The 21,917-nt window shown below is 48.2% G+C and overlaps 1 protein-coding gene across 1 annotated transcript in view; it reads left to right on the top strand.

Annotated features, from left to right (window-relative positions):
* Positions 1-21,917, top strand: part of LOC146839296 (uncharacterized) — a 400,042-nt gene that overhangs the window by 21,149 nt on the left and 356,976 nt on the right. Inside the window, exon 2 of the mRNA XM_085650764.1 lies at positions 5,528-5,851. The gene's annotated coding sequence lies outside the window, so the exon portion shown is untranslated. The remainder of the gene's footprint in view (positions 1-5,527; positions 5,852-21,917) is intronic.

Genomic DNA, 21,917 nt, shown 5'->3' with positions numbered 1-21,917 from the left:
GCGGTTTTGGCTCTTGATTCTGCTGTTTGACAACCTTCTGCTGTTGCTGCTGATGATTACAACCCTCGTTCTGCACCTGTTGGTTCAATGATTTATTCTCATTACTCACTAATGGTGGATTTGTACACTCGGATCTCTAATGCCCCAATTGTCCACAGTTGTGACATGGGAACTTCTTCTTCGCTTCTTCTAAATTCCCCTTTCCTTTTCCTGTACCATATCTGGGCCTATTTCCTGGATTATTTGCCTGTTCAACCAGCTGTGCTTCTTGTCTTTCTGCAACCTTCACCTGTGCCCACATTGCTTTCTCCTTCAGCTTTCTTTGTTTCGCCTCAATTTCATCACTAAAGTATTTTGCATGTCTCAAGATCTCATCAATCTTCTTACTCTGCCAATCGACTGTGTGCTCACGAATCATTTCACTGATTTCAGGTCTCAAGCCATATACAAATCTGTATACAAAATGACTCAAATCCTTATCACCCAGGTGTTCATCTCCACTGAACTGTTTAAAAGCCAGTATCAACCTTTCATAGAAAGCATGAACTGATTCTTTTGCTTCCTGATGTGTCCGATCTATCTTAACCCAGTCTGTCTCCTTGGGGGGTACCTTATTCTTCAGGAACACTATAACCTGCTCATATTTCCTCATAACCTCTGGGTCTGGAGCTCCTGTTTTCTGATCTCTTGGATATTCCTTAGCAGGCCAATCTACAACTATTTTACACTCTGCCCACAAGTCTGCTGGAACAATTCTATCAAACAGACTATTCAGGTCAATCCACAGCACTTTTGACAATTTCACAAACCTGTCTACCTGCCTATACCACTCGACGGGCTTTTCTCTCAGTCGAGGGAAATCATTCGTAAATGACAAAATATCCTGTCTAGTCCATGGGACATGTACATATCCTCCTCCAGGAATCTCTCTCATAGGATAGGCATCCACTGTTGTTTCCTTTTCTCTCATGGGAAATGCTGTATAAGTCCTGTCCACTGAATATTCCCTTTTCTTGTACCACCTATCCTTCCACTTTTCCACATCACCCCATTTTCGCAATAAGGAAATGATTTCCTTAATCTGCCCTGTTCTGCCAACATCATTTAGATTCTCAATGTCCTTGTCAGAGAAATCCACTCTGTAAGGCTTCTGCAAAGCTTTCACCTTATCCATCTCAACTCCCATTTCACTCGCTATTCCTTTTAACCTATCATGTGTACTCTTAGCCCTCCAGGTGATACTCTTGCACATGAATAACAACTCTCCATCATGATGATTTTTCAACATTTCTGTAGGAATTGTTCCCGCAATAAGCTCCTCCAATTCTATGCGCAACCTAGCTACATCAATTGCCTGAGAATCTTTATCCTTCTTTTGGAGAACTTTCAACCAATCATTCAAATCCTCAGCCGTTATTTCTGTAGACCTTTTCACTGTACTCACTTTTTCTGCCATCCTCTGTGGTTCCAATATTGATCCTTCTACACAACCAGTATTCAATCCTGAATCAGACTGTACATCTGACTCTCCACCACATATGGTATGTCTCAACTGATTCTCTCTTGTCCTTAATCCTGACTCCCTCGGAGCACCAACTAGTCCATTTCCTACATATGGAACTGTCAAACCATTTTCACCCATTCTTTGCTTATCAAAAATAGGCACAACCGGACCGATGGTTACAGGCACTGTAACAGCTTCCAAATTCTTCGTTAATTCCCTAATTTTCTCAGTCAACTCAGATGTTGTTCTTGCTAATTCTCTTGTTTTTTCATTCCCGATTGCATTCTCTCTCTCTCGCTCTCTCTCTCTCTCCCTTTCCATGAAAGAGCTACCACTTTTCAAATCGGGCGTCGCAACTTCTGTTTTAACAATTCTCAAAGTATCTCTTATTGGAGTAGCATCTGGTGTTCCCACTTCTGGTTCTGGTCTATATGGAGGTGGTCTTTTTGTAAATCATGTCATCCAAGACTTCATCCTCATAATCATTAGCCCCATATCTTCTCAACTCTGCATCAGGTACCTTTTCCGTACCTTTCCTCCCTTCCGTCTCTTCAACTGTTCTCATAGGATACAATCCCTCTGACATACTAGCATCTCGCCATCTCCTCATTCGATCATGATGAGTTTCACGATCATATTTCCTCCCAAATATGTACCTATAATTACCTCCACTCCTCTGTTTTTCTCGCTCATGCACCTCATCTTCCCATTCTACCAATGCCTCGAACTGTGTTGGCCTTGGTCTAGGCTCTAGACACATCATCTTTTCCCGTAAATTTCTCAACACGGCCAGATTAAATGAACCATGTTCCGGGAATGCTAAAACACCATCCTCTTTAGTGTACTTAGCCCAATTGTCTAACCATATACAGGTATGATACCCATATTTCGCAACCATAAAGGATGCAGGGGTTCTCGTCGGAGGTAGTAATTCACCTTCTCTTGTTATTATGTCCTTATCCTTGTCGAACCACTTTTTAATTTTACCGAACAAGGATTTCTTTTTCTTTTCCTCCGGTTGATAATAAATGTTTGCGTTTACCACAACCCTCTAGTCCTTTCCGTAACTGTACGATCTCTTGTCCAATAACAGCGCGACTCACACTAACGCACCAATCCCGGAGCGTCTACGTCACCCTGTACTCCTTCCAATCCCTGCGTGGCTCACACCAACGCACCAATCACAGCGCTTTCGCTGTTCTAACCCACTGTCCAATCACAGCGCGGTCTTTCTGACGTCAGTAGTCGCTGCAGTCACTTCTACTCCTGTCTCCTGTCACTCGTCTACCCCTCCTTTACAAAGCCTTCTCGGTAGACTCTGTTTCAGATTCTACAAAATCTATTAGTTACAACATATAAACATCTCCATTGTCTGCTTCGCTAACCACAGAATGGTAAAGAAAGGTCTTTCTCACAAGAATCCCGCTTCTCTCTAGAACAGCGCTTACCTCTGCCCCACTACGGAATTATTACTTTCGTTGACACAGTAGCACATCTCTCTACTCTGCCCTCCTAACATGCATCCATTAACTGTTTCCTCCCAGAATGCTCCAAAGAGTCTCACAATTAACTAAATGCTCATACATTCACGCACTTTCATACCAGAAAATGTAGTACATTTACACAGAATCCTGCCTTTCCCGAGAACAGCGAACAATCTGTCCTGCTACAGAAATATATCACACGTTAACCAAGCAGCGCTTACCTCTGCCCAGTCCTCCAAACAAGCTCAGAGAATACCTGTTACTTCTCCAGCAGTAAGCTTTAACGGCAAACCTTACGGACCCCTGGGACTTAAGACCAGAGTTTCACAGATAACCTTTGCTACCATACACACTTCTCTCACACAGAAAATATGTCTCTAGTAGTAACACACGACGATGTCACTGAATCCGAACCCAGACAATGCGACGCGCAACTTCAATTGTCACACGCTTTTCCCTGCATTCGTACAGGGCCAACAATCCCGTCTTTCCCGAGAGCAGCACTTACTTTCCTCTGCCCTACTACGGAACCGTCACCGACTCCCTACGTTCCAGAAGCCGTACACACTACATAGAACTCAATACAACGACTTCAACATATATTGTTAGTACATATATCAACATCAATCAATAAACCAATAAATCCGAAGCCTATGTACAAGCAATCTACCAAATCAAGACAATAATCAAAACCATCATACTGCTACCAGGAAACTGCTGCAGATCGGAACTTACAAATTCTCCCTACTTCCACGGATAGAGTATTTCCACAGTCACACGCACATACACTCACCATACGCTAGGGCCCATCACGCTAACATTCATTCTATAACTCTATCCACATTGAATATACAAGAGAACTCCTCCTAAATCAATCTGCATCTAATCTGAGGTCAATGCAACCTAATTGATTTGTCTCGAGTCATGATTTAAACAATAGGAACACATCTGAGATCTCAATAATTGACAAAGAAATAACCACCCGACACTGTAATTCAAACAAAAGGTTATTTTATCTAAATTAGTTCAAATGAAAAGTCATTAGTAGCAAAATCATTATCCTCATAGTTACCTATTCTAGCTAAATGTCGTATTATAGGTCAGGACAGGTCTCTCAAAGTCTCCTGAGTCGCCGTCCTCTCAATCAGCATCGATCCTCTCGAGCATAAGTTCGGGAAGAAGTGGCCTAAGACCCTCTCTAGTCTAACAATATTTATAATAAAACTTACACATTAAAAGTTACAAACAAACTCTAAACGTCCGTTGAGCAGAGCGAGCAGGAAAGGATGTTGGCTCGCAACATTTAGAAAAATCTCCGCTCTTGAATATCACAAAAATAAAAACACGGAAGAAGGAAGCACAAACTAAATCTGCAACATTCATGGATGCTCTTCTCCGGAATTATAGTGAAGCCACCGCAAGTTTATCAAAATGTTCATTGTGGCAACTGTTCACTTCCAAGGATATCTGGCGATGAGCCCAGAGCTGCTATCCTTTCGGAAACTTTTAGCACAGACAGAGGCCGAGGTCTGGTTTTCAACCATATTCAGCGAGGCCTCTCTTCGTATTTCATCTACTCAAATGCAGGCTGTAAATATCGGCCATCTTTCAATAGGCCAAAATGGACAATCTTAATTAAAAGAAACACAAAACAACATTACTACATCATAATGATTATACAGTGTTAATTCCCACTAATACCCTTATGTGTATGTAATTATCTAGCCATTTGCGACATAAAAAGCATTAAAGCATATTATTTTAAAGCGCCAACACATAACCAATAGCACTTTAGCCATACGTATTTAATTAATTTGCTCACCAACTTAGTACACTTATTAATTAAGCCATGCAACTGCATCCCCACGTGTAATTCTTTTATTAGTAAGGTTGATTAGTCAGAACACTCAACAAAAAATCAATACTTAATGATTATTCGTTAATAATTTTAATTACGACATATAGAAATATAAGCTGATGTTCGGGTTTAAACAGAAAACCCTGCTCCAGCACCAGCTCTCGTAGTATCCCTCTCTGAAGGGGTGTTTACTGAGGGGTTACAGTTCATGTAGTGCCAGCTCTCGTAGTATCCCTCTCTGAAGGGGTATTTACTGAGGGGTTACAGTTCATGTAGTGCCAGCTCTCGTAGTATCCCTCTCTGAAGGGGTATTTACTGAGGGGTTACAGTTCATGTAGTGCCAGCTCTCGTAGTACCCCTCTCTGAAGGGGTATTTACTGAGGGGTTACAGTTCATGTAGTGCCAGCTCTCGTAGTACCCCTCTCTGAAGGGGGATTTACTGAGGGGTTACAGTTCATGTAGTGCCAGCTCTCGTAGTATCCCTCTCTGAAGGGGTATTTACCGAGGGGTTACATTTCATGTAGTGCCAGCTCTCGTAGTATCCCTCTCTGAAGGGGTATTTACTGAGGGGTTACAGTTCATGTAGTGCCATGTCACGAGGGGAGCCGCTGCGACAGTATACAAGGGGCCGACTGCTGGGAGGCACGAGACATCACGGACAGTGTCTTTTGTAATTCACAGGGAAACGAGTGGACGTCAACAACATCGGAAGAAACCACTACGGACGTCTTCCCCTTTAACTGGGGATCTCCTTCTGGTAACCACGCCCCTTTTGATGACGAGGAACTCGCACACCCAATAAAGATGGAGGAAGAACGAGTCGTGGTGTGTGGCTACACCGGAGTGGGAGAAGAGAAAGCGAGTGGAGCAGCGGAGCGGATATACGGAGACGAGAGGAGCGAGGAGACGAGAGAGACGCCGTCGAAGGAGGATAAGTCGGAGACAGGAGGACTCCACACCTATGCATCGCCGAGCCGCGCCCAGGGAGGAGCGTGGCTGACCCAGGTACGTGATCGTTTCACGGGCTGGGTCGGGAGGCGGGAGAAGATTACGAAATAACACCTGGGCTTCTCGCCTCCTCGACTGTCTCTAAATTCCCCCCCCCTCTCACTTGCACTACCTCTCCCTTTTTCACACCGGCCGAGTTGGGTATTGTTTGTTTGAATTCACCCGAGCACCGGAGTGTCCTCTTCACCTCCCCGGGCCCTTTGACCGGATGTCAACTTGAGCGTCGTACTGACCCAAGCCTTTTGTTCTTTGTTTCTCCCTGTGTTGGGGCGGCTGCCGCTGGGAGTCTGCGAAAGACCACGCAAGAACGTATCCTGCCCAAGAGAGGAGCGGTTGGAGACATCCCCTGAGGCCAGGAACGAGCGATAGAGAGACTGTCGAAGGCCCCCCCTAGGGACAGTGTGGGACCTCAAACTGGATACCAAGAGCACTAAATTCCCCTTGAGAATAAAACCTTCGCTAACTAGACGCCGTGTGTTGCGTTATTCTTCCCACCCGCTCACAGTGGTGGAGAATGCGGGCACTGACCCTTCCATCTGTACAGTAAAGATGGACGCCGTAATTCAGCACATGATTAAAGGACAGGAAAAGCTCGAATGGGCAGTCGAGCGCCAGATGGCCTCCGCCAGTGCAGATCGGGAGGTGTTCAAAAACACAATCACAGCCCAACTGGAAGGACTACAGAAGGCCATAACCGATCCCCGATCCACACCCCTACGCGACACTCGAGGCCCTAGCAACCACACCCCCTCAGGACTGTCATTACAGAAATATATTCCTGGCGAAGACCCGGACGCCTTCCTTACGAACTTCGAGAGGGTGGCCAGGGCATGTAGCTGGCCTCTGGATAAATGGCCATTTTTCCTAGCCCCTCTTCTGGTGGGGGAAGCCCAGTCTGCCTATCAGGTGGCTAATGCTAATGGGGATGCACCGTACGGGACTATTAAGGGTGTCATTTTGGACCACCTAGGCCTGGATGCGGAGGCGTATAGGGTCAGGTTCAGGAGGGAGAAAGGAGGACCAGGGGAAAACCCTAAAACGCTCTTCATCCGGCTAAAGATGGCAGCCGACAAATGGTTAACACCAGGTGTAAGTTCCAAAGAGGAGATCATGGAAAAGATCTACCTGGAGCAATATCTCGAGGCCTTACCATACCATACCCAAAGGTGGTTGCGGCAGCATAGTCGTCTAACGGTACAACAAGCAGTGGAGATGGCCGCCACCTTTGCCCGAGCCCAACCCAAAGGATCAGGATGGGAGGGGGAGAAGCCGCGCCCTCTCCCCTACAGAGCAGAAAAAAGAACCAAGTGTCAAGAACAAGCGAAAGAAGGTACCACGCACCTGAAATTCCCTTCCACCACGGGAACAGCTGGACTGAAGACCTGGACTCAATTGATGATAATTTCCCAGCTCCCCTGCCTCGCTACAGCGAATAAAATTCACTTCCAGCAAGAAGGGGGAAAGGGGAATGGGATAATAGAGAGACTCCACTGTGATGCCTGCTTCTCCTGGACTAGTGTGGGATACTCTGGCATCTGTAAATGAAGTTAACAGAGGATTAGTGGAAGTCCCCTTATAGGCCCTCACTTCCCACTCCCTACGCCCTGACCTTTACCTGACTTCTACTGTGGATTAGCCTCTCTCTTTTCAGTTGCTTTTTCTGTGCTCCGCGCTAAGCAAGCGCTACTATGCTTGATGGTTGCTGCTGCGCTTGATGGTACTGCTGCGCTTGATGGTTACTGCTGCGCTTGATGGTTGCTGCTGCGCTTGATGATTATTGCTGCGCTTGATGGTTACTGCTGCGGCAATTGGTGGTAAGCAATATATATATATATATTTAACATACAATGAGATGAAGTAGATTATTTTCTTGTTATCAGAACTGCAGAAGAAAGTTCCTCATGGAAACTAGAAGCCTGTAGCCTGAACTGTACTCTCTTGAAATATTCTGTCAGTCACCCCAAACAATGATTAAGGAAGTCTATGGGGACTGCTTCTTGTTCAACAACTAGGAACGTTGTAAGGGAATACTAGCAGCCTGACAGTCTCAAGTTGTTAATGCTTCAATTCGCTACGCTGCTCTTATACCAGCGCGTTTATACATTTGGCCACTCACCGAGGAATGACTGTTGACCTTTTCTCTGAGATAGTTCCTGCCTTGAAAGTCCTTCCACAAGACACCGCTGGTAGAGACTCTGGAGAATTTCCACTCACTGGAAATAACAGGAACGTTCTAGTGACACGAGATGAGATAGAGGAAACTCCACCTCCGGAATCTGTTGGGCAGCGGAGAATAACTTTCTCAACCCCCAGCGAATACTTTCAGGAAGTTCTGTGAGAGACTCGAACGACACAGCCTCCTCACAAATTTCTACAGTTGAAGTGCGTCGCGGTCAGAGAACGCGCGCACGTTCAAACCAACTGCCTGTCAAACACTAGACCGCTAACCCACAGACCGCCCTGAGAACGGGCGCCCTGTTGGTAATGGTCTTTAACAGACTAGTCTTCTTTTGGGCACGTCTGAAGGAAGGGAAGTGAAACAGCCGACTCCAAGGGTAATTGAAAAGTTTTCTTTTGCGATCAGGACCAGGGGAAACCGTGCAGGAACACGTCTTGCCGTTCTTGACAGTACTCCCCACCAAGAACTCCCCTCCGCTCTCCTTTGGTTTATTGGGATATGTCCTATGAAACTCACGAACCAATCTGGGGGCATGGATATTTGAACTGGGCTCCCAAGAACGATCCTCCGGACCAAACCCTTTCCAGTCAATTAAATAGAAAACTTCTCCCTTCTTCAGTTTTGAGTCTAGAATCCTCTTGACTTCAAATTCTTCTCCAGCCTGTCTGTGAACTGGAGCTGGAGGCAAATCCAAAATCAGCTGAAACTGAGGGGCATCAATCAAAGCAAACTTTAAAATGCTTCTATGGCTCCCTGGACCTTCCAAGATGATTTCTTCTGTATCCCAAGTGATGGGGCCAGAAGAGAGATTTGTGCCGTCGACAGCCCGCACCGGTTCTGGCTTAATTTTGCGGACAAACTGGATTCCTAGGGATTTGGCAAATTTTATGTCGCAGAAATTCCCTGTTGCCCCAGAATCAATCATAACAGAAATGTTTTCCATGGCCTTTATTCCAAATTTTATCCAACAGGGGATAATCAAATGAGGGGCCGCGGACTGAAGGGTATTAGCAAGCATTTGTGGATCTGGAGTTGACTTCTCTTCTGCGCCCACCAGAGCAACTCCTCCTACTGGTGGGGCTTGTCTTTTGGCACTGTGCTGATCTTAGGCTTTCGTGGACATTCCTTGACAAAATGCCCGGCAGTTCCACAATACATACACAACTTTCCATTACGTCGCCTCTCCCTTTCCTCCTTAGTTAATGGGCCCCTAACTGACCCAATTTGCATTGGTTCTTCCCCCGAAGTTGTCTCTGATGACTTAACCGGATCAGACCTGGCTCTGTCGAAACGCGGAAGGAAAGGCCGTACCTCCTTGCGTCGCTCACTCCGCCTCTCATTTTGCCTCGAGTCAATCTGAAGTACAAGGTCCATTAATTCTGACACATCTGTGGGCCTCCTTGGGATTTGTGCCAACCCATCCTTTATTTCATCTTTCAGTCCTCGATAAAAAATGGCCGCCCTCTTTTCCTTTGGCCACTTGGTTTCCACTATTAGTTTATTGAACTGGGCAATATAGGCTACTAACTCCCGACTCCCTTGTCTGAGATCCAAAAGTTCATTGTCTGTCGTTTGTGACACTGTACGTCGATCAAAAATGCGCAGAAATTCTTCCTTGAATTCCTCAAAGTTATACAGAATTGAGTCATTGCAACTCACAAGCGGCATAGACCAGGCTGCCGCATCTCCGCTCAGGTAAGACAGTACAAAGGCCACCTTGGATTGGTCCTCTTTAAAAACTATTGGCTTGCAAAGGAAATGCAAAGAGCATTGGGTGAAGAAAATTTGCGCCTTATGAGGGTCACCTGTAAATCTTTCTGGGGCTGCCAAAGGTATAGTGGGAGACATGGCATGGATAACCTGAGTGGTCAGTTCAGACGTAGATGACGTGGGCGAGAAATGGAAAGATTTTGGGGCCTTAAACTCAGCACTATCTCCGGAAACCAATTCTTCCACCCTCTGTCTAAGGAAATTCGCTTCCTGACTAGATTTCCTGACCTCCTCACTGAGAGTCTTATTTGCCTCCATGGTGACATTTAACTGTTCCTGAATTATTTCTAGCACTGCTGCCAATGTCTTAACATCCAGACCCTCAGCCATACTGCTCAGGTGGGATTTAGTTGAATGGCACTTCAATCTGTCAAGAACAAGCGAAAGAAGGTACCACGCACCTGAAATTCCCTTCCACCACGGGAACAGCTGGACTGAAGACCTGGACTCAATTGATGATAATTTCCCAGCTCCCCTGCCTCGCTACAGCGAATAAAATTCACTTCCAGCAAGAAGGGGGAAAGGGGAATGGGATAATAGAGAGACTCCACTGTGATGCCTGCTTCTCCTGGACTAGTGTGGGATACTCTGGCATCTGTAAATGAAGTTAACAGAGGATTAGTGGAAGTCCCCTTATAGGCCCTCACTTCCCACTCCCTACGCCCTGACCTTTACCTGACTTCTACTGTGGATTAGCCTCTCTCTTTTCAGTTGCTTTTTCTGTGCTCCGCGCTAAGCAAGCGCTACTATGCTTGATGGTTGCTGCTGCGCTTGATGGTACTGCTGCGCTTGATGGTTACTGCTGCGCTTGATGGTTGCTGCTGCGCTTGATGATTACTGCTGCGCTTGATGGTTACTGCTGCGGCAATTGGTGGTAAGCAATATATATATATATATTTAACATACAATGAGATGAAGTAGATTCTTTTCTTGTTATCAGAACTGCAGAAGAAAGTTCCTCATGGAAACTAGAAGCCTGTAGCCTGAACTGTACTCTCTTGAAATATTCTGTCAGTCACCCCAAACAATGATTAAGGAAGTCTATGGGGACTGCTTCTTGTTCAACAACTAGGAACGTTGTAAGGGAATACTAGCAGCCTGACAGTCTCAAGTTGTTAATGCTTCAATTCGCTACGCTGCTCTTATACCAGCGCGTTTATACATTTGGCCACTCACCGAGGAATGACTGTTGACCTTTTCTCTGAGATAGTTCCTGCCTTGAAAGTCCTTCCACAAGACACCGCTGGTAGAGACTCTGGAGAATTTCCACTCACTGGAAATAACAGGAAAGTTCTAGTGACACGAGATGAGATAGAGGAAACTCCACCTCCGGAATCTGTTGGGCAGCGGAGAATAACTTTCTCAACCCCCAGCGAATACTTTCAGGAAGTTCTGTGAGAGACTCGAACGACACAGCCTCCTCACAAATTTCTACAGTTGAAGTGCGTCGCGGTCAGAGAACGCGCGCACGTTCAAACCAACTGCCTGTCAAACACTAGACCGCTAACCCACAGACCGCCCTGAGAACGGGCGCCCTGTTGGTAATGGTCTTTAACAGACTAGTCTTCTTTTGGGCACGTCTGAAGGAAGGGAAGTGAAACAGCCGACTCCAAGGGTAATTGAAAAGTTTTCTTTTGCGATCAGGACCAGGGGAAACCGTGCAGGAACACGTCTTGCCGTTCTTGACACCAAGCCCCCAGAACTGATAAAACTCCGACAACTACGGCTCGAAGTGCCGGGATTGAAGGGCCCCCAGTGCTTTGAGTGCGGGGAGTGGGGCCATATTGCTCGTGTTTGTCACAAAAAGAGACCAACGGAAGAGCCCATGGAAGTAGGTTATATACCTAAGTCCATTCTATACACCGCGGAGATGGGGACAGCGTTCCATGTGAATGTGCAGGTAAATGGGAAGACTCTGAAAGCCCTCCTAGACTCAGGATGTAAGCAGTCGGTGGTACAAGGGTGCTGGGTATCACTAGAACAATTAGTCCCCGAGGCCTCTGTACACATCAGGTGTGTTCATGGAGATGTGAAGCCTTACCCCGTGGCGGTCATCCCATTGGTACACGGAGGGAGGGGGATTAAAACCCATATAAAAGTAGGGGTCTTAGATAACCTCCCGGAGGACCTCATTATCGGAACCGACAACCCGGACTTTTTAGACATGTTTAGACGGGTACTGAACATGCCAGGGCAGGGTAGGCCAACTAGGGAAGAGCAGTCACCACCTTCGTCAGCCTTGTTAACCCCCGAACCTTGGCTCACGGACCGTAGTTTCAAATTTGCCCAAGCCAACGACGCTACCCTGTACAATGCGTGGGAACAAGCACATAGCACTGCAGATACCGACACCCACGGGTACCCTAGGTTTCTCATTATGGACGGGCTCTTGTACCGAAAAGCCTCCCAGGCAGACCCTCAACAGCTATTGGTTCCAAAATCCTTCAGGGAACAAATAATGTTCTTTTCACATTCACACATCCTGGCGGGACACACAGGGGCAGAAAAAACAACTCAGTCTATATTACGACATTTTTATTGGCCGGGGATATACCAGGATATAAAAACACATTGTCAGGCTTGTGTGATATGCCAGAAAAGAAACACTCACAGGCCAGTTGGCGTCCCCTTACAACCCCTGCCAGTGATAGGGACTCCGTTTGAGAGGGTAGGGATGGACCTGATTGGACCCCTGCCCCGAACAAAAAAAGGCCACTTATATGTCTTAGTGATAGTGAACTACGCCACTCGCTTCCCAGAGGCATTCCCCCTAAGAACCCCTAACACCCGTAACATAGCTGACTGTTTTTTGGAGCTGTTTTCCCGGGTGGGTTTCCCGAAGGAAATATTAACGGATCAGGGAACACCCTTCGTCTCCAGACTCATGAAAGAAGTCTGTCGACTCTTGGATCTCCGCCACATCCGGACGTCTGTATACCACCCCCAGACGGATGGACTGGTAGAGCGTTATAACGGCACCCTGAAAAACACGCTTAAAAAAATGCTAGAATTTGAAGGAACCGAGTGGGACCGGTTACGACCATTGGCCTTGTATGTAATCCGAAGCCAAGTACAGAGCAGTCTGGGGTGTTCGGCCTTCGAGCTGTTGTATGGACGCCGGCCTCGCAGTCTATTGGAAATGACCAAAGAGGCATGGGAGAAGGAAGAATCCCTGGAAGCCAGAGAGATGTTAGAGTATACGCAGACGCTGAAAACAAAAATAGGGAAGCTTCGAGACCTGGCCTATTCTAACCTCGTGAAGAGCCAAGAAAAACAGGCCTCCTATTACAACCGCGGAAAGAAATGGAGAACCTTGACCGTGAATGACTGGGCGCTGGTGTTACTCCCAAGCACCACCTCGAAGAAATTCGTAAGAGAGTGGAAAGGACCCTTTCAGGTCATTGCGTCTATCGGGAAGACCACCTATAAATTGCGACTATCCCCCAACCGCACCCAAGTCTATCACATTAATATGTTAAAAAAATGGATAGGTCCTCCTCCGAAGACTGCCTCCCTTACTCTGCCCACCCAGGGGAAAGGAGACAATACCTTGCTACAGTTACCAATCAACCCTGAGTTGAATCAAACGGAGAAGAAGGAACTGATGGATGTACTACAATCGCATAATCACATCTTTTCGGATCTACCAGGGAGAACGCACCTTACCGAACATACCATCAATACGTCCCCAGGAAAAGTCATCAAACAGCGACCGTATCGCATCCTGGAGGCCCGAAGAAGAGCAGTACAGCAGGAAGTACAAGACATGCTGAAACTCTGAGTCATCCGGCCGTCCAGAAGTGAGTGGTCGTCTCCAATAGTGATGGTACCAAAACCGGACGGAAGCATACGATTCTGTATGGACTTTAGGGCCCTCAATGGTATATCGTCCTTCGATGCCTACCCCATCCCACGCATCGATGAGCTCATCGAGAAGTTAGGAGACGCCAAATACATCACTACGATAGACCTCACCAAAGGGTACTGGCAAGTGCCCTTGCGAGAGGAAGGCCGAAGAAAAACTGCATTTTCCACTCCCGACGGGCTGTTTGAATTTACGGTTCTCCCCTTTGGTTTGCATGGCGCGCCTGCCACGTTCCAGAGACTCATGAACACCCTCCTCCAACAATATCAGTCCTTTTCTTCGGCATATCTTGATGATATCGTAATATTCAGTCCAGACTGGAAGTCACACCTACAACATCTGCACACCATTTTTCAGGCGTTAAGACAGGCCGGTTTACACGTGAATGCAAAAAAATCTTGCATGGCGTTCCACAAGGTGAATTATCTGGGTTATGTCCTTGGCCATGGAGTAATAGCCCCACAAACTGAGAAAGTGAAAGCCATCACTGACACCCCGTTCCCGGCCACAAAACGAGAGATGAGGGCGTTCCTGGGTTTAATCGGGTATTATAGACGCTTTATCCCCAACTTCTCTGACATAGCCAACCCCTTGACAGACACCCTCCAGAAAGATGTGAGTCCCCAGGTATTCCACCGTCCCACCAATCAGATGTTACAGGCCTTTCATCTTCTGAAGCAGACCATCACCTCTAATCCTGTGTTAACCTCCCCGGATTTCTCACGCCCCTTCATTCTGCACACAGACGCCTCAGATCACGGGTTGGGGGCGGTTTTGTCACAGGAAACAGAGGAGGGGGTAGAACATCCCGTGCTCTATATCAGCCGTAAACTATACCCAAGGGAGGCGAAATACCCGACCATAGAGCGCGAATGCCTAGCAATCAAATGGGCAACAGATAAATTACGTTATTATCTAGAGGGGCGTCACTTTCTCCTATACACTGACCATGCCCCTCTCCAGTGGATGAGTCGGAACCTCTCCAACAATTCTAGGGTTCTCCGTTGGTTTCTCTCCCTCCAGCCCTTTACTTTCACCCTTAAACATCGGAAAAGGAAGGACAATGCTAATGCGGACTACCTGTCCAGGACATTTCCTCTCCCCGATCGGGAGAAACCGGCGGTGGAGGAGTGTCACGAGGAGAGCCGCTGCGACAGTATACAAGGGGCCGACTGGTGGGAGGCACGAGACATCACGGACAGTGTCTTTTGTAATTCACAGGGAAACGAGTGGACGTCAACAACATCGGAAGAAACCACTACGGACGTCTTCCCCTTTAACTGGGGATCTCCTTCTGGTAACCACGCCCCTTTTGATGACGAGGAACTCGCACACCCGATAAAGATGGAGGAAGAACGAGTCGTGGTGTGTGGCTACACCGGAGCGGGAGAAGAGAAAGCGAGTGGAGCAGCGGAGCGGATATACGGAGACGAGAGGAGCGAGGAGACGAGAGAGACGCCGTCGAAGGAGGATAAGTCGGAGACAGGAGGACTCCGCACCTACGCATCGCCGAGCCGCGCCCAGGGAGGAGCGTGGCTGACCCAGGTACGTGATCGTTTCACGGGCTGGGTCTGGAGGCGGGAGAAGGTTACGAAATAACACCTGGGCTTCTCGCCGCCTCGACTGTCTCTAAATTCCCCCCCCCCCCTCTCACTTGCACTACCTCTCCCTTTTTCACACCGGCCGAGTTGGGTATTGTTTGTTTGAATTCACCCGAGCACCGGAGTGTCCCCTTCACCTCCCCGGGCCCTTTGACCGGATGTCAACTTGAGCGTCGTACTGACCCAAGCCTTTTGTTCTTTGTTTCTCCCTGTGTTGGGGCGGCTGCCGCTGGGAGTCTGCGAAAGACCACGCACGGGACAAGAACGTATCCTGCCCAAGAGAGGAGCGGTTGGAGACATCCCCTGAGGCCAGGAACGAGCGATAGAGAGACTGTCGAAGGCCCCCCCTAGGGACAGTGTGGGACCTCAAACTGGATACCAAGAGCACTAAATTCCCCTTGAGAATAAAACCTTCGCTAACTAGACGCCGTGTGTTGCGTTATTCTTCCCACCCGCTCACATGCCAGCTCTCGTAGTATCCCTCTCTGAAGGGGTATTTACCGAGGGGTTACAGTCATGTAGTGCCAGCTCTCGTAGTATCCCTCTCTGAAGGGGTATTTACTGAGTGGTTACAGTTCATGTAGTGCCAGCTCTCGTAGTATCCCTCTCTGAAGGGGTATTTACTGAGGGGTTACAGTTCATGTAGTGCCAGCTCTCGTAGTATCCCTCTCTGAAGGGGTATTTACTGAGGGGTTACAGTTCATGTAGTGCCAGCTCTCATAGTATCCCTCTCTGAAGGGGTATTTACTGAGGGGTTATAGTTCATGTAGTGCCAGCTCTCGTAGTATCCCTCTCTGAAGGGGTATTTACTGAGGGGTTACAGTTCGTGTAGTGCCAGCTCTCGTAGTACCCCTCTCTGAAGGGGTATTTACTGAGGGGTTACAGTTCGTGTAGTGCCAGCTCTCGTAGTACCCCTCTCTGAAGGGGTATTTGCTGAGGGGTTACAGTTCATGTAGTGCCAGCTCTCGTAGTATCCCTCTCTGAAGGGGTATTTACTGAGGGGTTACAGTTCATGTAGTGCCAGCTCTCGTAGTATCCCTCTCTGAAGGGGTATTTACTGAGGGGTTACAGTTCATGTAGTGCCAGCTCTCGTAGTATCCCTCTCTGAGGGGGTATTTACCGAGGGGTTACATTTCATGTAGTGCCAGCTCTCGTAGTATCCCTCTCTGAAGGGGTGTTTACTGAGGGGTTACAGTTCATGTAGTGCCAGCTCTCGTAGTATCCCTCCCTGAAGGGGTGTTTACTGAGGGGTTACAGTTCATGTAGTGCCAGCTCTCGTAGTATCCCTCTCTGAAGGGGTATTTACTGAGGGGTTACATTTCATGTAGTGCCAGCTCTCGTAGTATCCCTCTCTGAAGGGGTATTTACTGAGGGGTTACAGTTCATGTAGTGGCAGCTCTCGTAGTATCCCTCTCTGAAGGGGTATTTACCGAGGGGTTACATTTCATGTAGTGCCAGCTCTCGTAGTATCCCTCACTGAAGGGGTATTTACTGAGGGGTTACAGTTCATGTAGTGCCAGCTCTCATAGTATCCCTCTTTGAAGGGGTATTTACTGAGGGGTTACAGTTCATGTAGTGCCAGCTCTCGTAGTATCCCTCTCTGAAGGGGTATTTACCGAGGGGTTACAGTTCATGTAGTGCCAGCTCTCGTAGTATCCCTCTCTGACGGGGTATTTACCGAGGGGTTACATTTCATGTAGTGCCAGCTCTCGTAGTATTCCTCTCTGAAGGGGTATTTACTGAGGGGTTACAGTTCATGTAGTGCCAGCTCTCGTAGTATCCCTCTCTGAAGGGGTATTTACCGAGGGGTTACATTTCATGTAGTGCCAGCTCTCGTAGTATTCCTCTCTGAAGGGGTATTTACTGAGGGGTTACAGTTCATGTAGTGCCAGCTCTCGTAGTACCCCTCTCTGAAGGGGTATTTACTGAGGGGTTACAGTTCATGTAGTGCCAGCTCTCGTAGTATCCCTCTCTGAAGGGGTATTTACCGAGGGGTTACAGTTCATTTAGAGCCAGCTCTCGTAGTACCCCTCTCTGAAGGGGTATTTACCGAGGGGTTACATTTCATGTAGTGCCAGCTGTCGTAGTATCCCTCTCTGAAGGGGTATTTACTGAGGGGTTACAGTTCATGTAGTGCCAGCTCTCGTAGTATCCCTCTCAGGAAGGGGTATTTACTGAGGGGTTACAGTTCATGTAGTGCCAGCTCTCGTAGTATCCCTCTCTGAAGGGGTATTTACCGAGGGGTTACATTTCATGTAGTGCCAGCTCTCGTAGTATCCCTCTCTGAAGGGGTATTTACTGAGGGGTTACAGTTCATGTAGTGCCAGCTCTCGTAGTATCCCTCTCTGAAGGGGTATTTACCGAGGGGTTACAGTTCATGTAGTGCCAGCTCTCGTAGTATCCCTCTCTGAAGGGGTATTTACTGAGGGGTTACAGTTCATGTAGTGCCAGCTCTCATAGTATCCCTCTCTGAAGGGGTATTTACTGAGGGTTTACAGTTCATGTAGTGCCAGCTCTCGTAGTACCCCTCTCTGAAGGGGTATTTACTGAGGGGTTACAGTTCATGTAGTTGCAGTTACAGTTCATGTAGTGCCAGCTCTCGTAGTATCCCTCTCTGAAGGGGTATTTACTGAGGGGTTACAGTTCATGTAGTGCCAGCTCTCATAGTATCCCTCTCTGAAGGGGTATTTACTGAGGGGTTACAGTTCATGTAGTGCCAGCTCTCGTATTATCCCTCAGGGGTATTTACTGAGGGGTTATTGGTCCGTTGTGTATCTTGGGGGTCAAAAGCTCCCTGTCCCCCCTCCTGCTGCCCCTCCCTCCGTTCATTTAGGGGTGTCTCACCCAAAGCTCACCGGTGGGGGCAGAACATGCATCAGGGGGTCCACAGGTCTTATCCAGCCCAGCCCTGTGAACCGTCAGGTCGACCAGCACTCTACAGTTTTACCACACCAGGCGAGGGCTAGCCAGCTCATTACTCCAGGCTCTTCCCTTCCGCCTTTTCAGTCTTCTCTGCTCTGGGCATAGCTCATCAGCTACACCCGCGTCTATCTCCGCTGCTCCAGGATATGGCTTGGAGAATCCATCATGGTCTCAGGAGGTTCCCCCACCTCTGTCAGCGGAAGGCCTGCGCCCCCGTCATGATACGGTCGGGGGATGGCATGCTTCTCTTTCGGTTCCCCATAAGTGCTTCTATTTTGGTTCCCCCGGGTGCTTTTTCATTCTGTTCCCCGGGGTGCTTCTCTTTTGGTTCCCCTGGTTGCTTCTCTTTTGGCTCCCCGGGGTGCTTCTCTTTTGGCTCCCCTTCCATTCCCCGGGGTGCTTCTCTTTTGGTTCCCCTGGGTGCTTTTCTTTTGCTTCTCTTTTGGCTCCCCGGGGTGCTTCTCTTTTGGTTCCCCTTCCATTCCCCTGGGTGCTTTTCTTTCGGTTCCCCTGGGTGCTTCTCTTTCGGTTCCCCGGGGTGCTTCTCTTTCGGTTCCCCTGGGTGCTTCTCTTTCGGTTCCCCATAAGTGCTTCTATTTCGGTTCCCCTGGGTGCTTTTCTTTCAGTTCCCCTGGCTGCTTCTCTTTCGGTTGCCACAGGTGCTTCTCTTTCGGTTCCCCTGGGTGCTTCTCTTTCGGTTCCCCATAAGTGCTTCTCTTTCGGTTCCACCTGGGTGCTTCTCTTTCGGTTCCCCATAAGTGCTTCTATTTCGGTTCCCCTGGGTGCTTCTCTTTCAGTTCCCCGTGGTGCTTCTCTTTCGGTTCCCCATAAGTGCTTCTCTTTCGGTTCCCCCGGGTGCTTCTCTTTCGGTTCCCCATAAGTGCTTCTATTTCGGTTCCCCTGGGTGCTTCTCTTTCAGTTCCCCGTGGTGCTTCTCTTTCGGTTGCCACAGGTGCTTCTCTTTCGGTTCCCCTGGGTGCTGATCCAGCGGTAATTACCTGGTAATTTCCCTATTCAAAACCACATTACCTATGGTTTACTGCTGTAAAGGGAGAAAAATGATGGATCTTTTGATGAGCGTGTTTCACCAAACAGGAGACTTTACATATATATGAAAAATAAATGCAAACAATATTAGAGGCAATAATGAGAGTGGTGAGTTATTTTAAAGGGTTTTATTTAAGTCAAAAGTTAAGGTTCTCTGACACTTTATTCATTACTCAAATATCAATCCGGTTACAGAATTGAAAAATAGCATTAATACAGAACATATTACAGTCTGCATATAAGCATCACATATAGGAAGGGAAATGTGGCGCAAATTGTCAGTCAAAACTCTTGAAGAGTTTCTAAGAAAAAGAGTAAGTCTTACAAGGTTAATTAATAATGGCAAAAATATCCCATAAAGAGAAATAAATGCAGTTTAGCACCTAAAATTTAAATCTGTTCTGATCCTTTCAGCTCTTTCCCTCTGCTTCGCTGTGCTAGTCTGCGTCTCTGTCGCAAGCTGCACCATAGCCCCCACAGAATGCAGCCCCTCCCTGTCTCTGTGTCCAGCACAGAAACTGGGCCTGGCCCTCAGAAAAAATGGAAAAAGAAGAGAGAGGCAAAAAGCAAGGCAAAAAGGCACTCCTCCCACTTGTAAGCCATATTTCTAGTAAAAGTTCACGTGCTCAGTCCTCATAGCTGGTCCAATCAGAACTTCAAGACACATCATCTCCCCATGGGGTGACTGGATACGTCATTAATCAGGCTTGTTCCTGTTCAAATTTCAGCCTTGTGATTTATGAAAAAAAAAAGTGTGTTCTTCTCTCCACGTTTAAACAGGCTACAAAAATATGCAACATAGTGAAGGTCGGGGAGGAGCCAAGATGGCGATCGGGACGGCAGCGTAGGCTCCCGGCTCCGTGAACCTCCGCATCCCGCACAGATATCCTGCATGAGATCCTTAGCCTGCGCTATATGCCCGTGTTGGTGATTGAGAGCGGCAACCGATCGCGTGATTCTGAAGTTTCTGGCGGCGGTACTGCCGGAGAAATGTTCACCTGAAGTTTGCGGCCTGCGCAACCCTGGAACCGGGACCTCGAGTGGACAACATGGCCGGGCGGCAGTTCAACAACAGCGGCCATTGGTGACTGGGTGGAGTCTGAATACCGGAGCGGTGCGGATATTGGCTTGAATTTCGCCGTGGTCATTCCTACCACTGGGCGTAGCGGAACGAGTACATGCCCGAGGTGGCAATTCCAAGATTCTTCGGTAATTGTCTGAGCCCTCGCCAGTGAGCTGCTTGGACGCTGCCTGTAACACGTCCCGATTTTCGCGGGCTGCTCCTGGATTTTTGCGGGCGCTCGTCCAGGGTGAGGATAACTGTTACCTGTGACCATACACCAGATATATATTTTGCCTGCCCCCGGAACCCTGTTTGCAGTACCATGGAACTCGATGTGCTTGTGCCTGAGTCTCGGTCCCACTCTGGGGTGGAACTACCCTGCGGCCATTTTGATAGGATGGATTCTATCATCCTGTACACTGGGTCGCAGCAAGATTCGGAGTGTGTGGCTAAGAGGAGCGTAGCGCAGCGGGCGCGAGGAGCTGTGCTGGGGTACGGCGACCTTCTCGAAGCTCTCGGTGCCCTTCGTTCCACCCTGGTTCACGGTGCCTGGGTACTGGGGAGAAAGCTTGATGGTATTGCGTCAGCGTCGGAACAGTTGCGATCTGCCTGTCCCCAGGTAACCAGGGACTTGTTTTACTTCACACAGGAGGACAATGTTGTGGCCGCCCCTGTGAACAGGGGAAAGCTAGAAATTTCTGACAATGTGCCAACGTGTGGTCGGCTGGCTGTAGGTCGGGTCTGTTCTGGAGGTTTTAGATTCGAGCAGAAGGTGGTGGCTTTGTCCCACGCACAGCCTCCGGCGACCCAGGCAATAATCAAGCAATGGTCGCCTGCTCTGGCTGATTCCTACATCCTGGACCTTGTGTGCAGTGCATGCCCTGGGGCAGTACTGGGAAAGACGATCCTCCATAATGATGACTGTGTTGGTATTCAGAGACGTCCACCCTACATGTGTGTGTCGTTTCCGGTTCTTTTTTGGACGCTCCTTTTCCTCGCAACATTGGACATGGCACTGGGTCGATGGGTATGCATCGGTGGATTCGCAAAGAGAGGCCAAGGATAAGACTGATCCTTCAGAGGTTGTCATCTAATAGGCGGGCGGGCACAGGGGTTGCGTGCTCTCACGGCACAGCTAATAGTGTAATAGGTGCATAACGCTCCCCATTTTTCTTTGACATGGGAATATTTTTGTTGATTACTGTTTGCTTTGGGGAGGAACACATTGTGTGGGAGGGAGAAGCCGGGGGCATGTTTGAAGGCTCTCCTCCAGTTTATTAATACTCTCTTCACTCCCCCGTAGGTGGGGTTTCTTTTCTTTCTCCTTTTTCTCTGTCTCTTCTATATTTCGGGTCTGGTTCTGGGGCGACAGGCACACTGCTGGGGGGGGGGCCGTAGTCATCTGCAGAGGTGCAGGGTGGGGGGCTGGGGGAGGAGATTTTTTAGTTTTTTACTTTGTTTCTATGGCCTCTTTTCTCTTTTCTTATCTTTCTTTGTCTTTCTTTTCCGGGGTCAGTACGGTAGGTTTCCTTCGCTGTCAATCACTGCTTTTTCATTTGTGCCTCAATTTCCGTGGTGCTTTCTGGGTCTTAAGGCAGGGGACTGCAGGCGCACAT

This window comes from Triturus cristatus, chromosome 4_1 (genome assembly GCF_964204655.1).
Source record: "Triturus cristatus chromosome 4_1, aTriCri1.1, whole genome shotgun sequence".
Lineage (NCBI taxonomy): Eukaryota > Metazoa > Chordata > Amphibia > Caudata > Salamandridae > Triturus > Triturus cristatus.
Note: the sequence above shows the minus strand (reverse complement) of the source record. Positions and strands in the feature narration are given on the sequence as shown.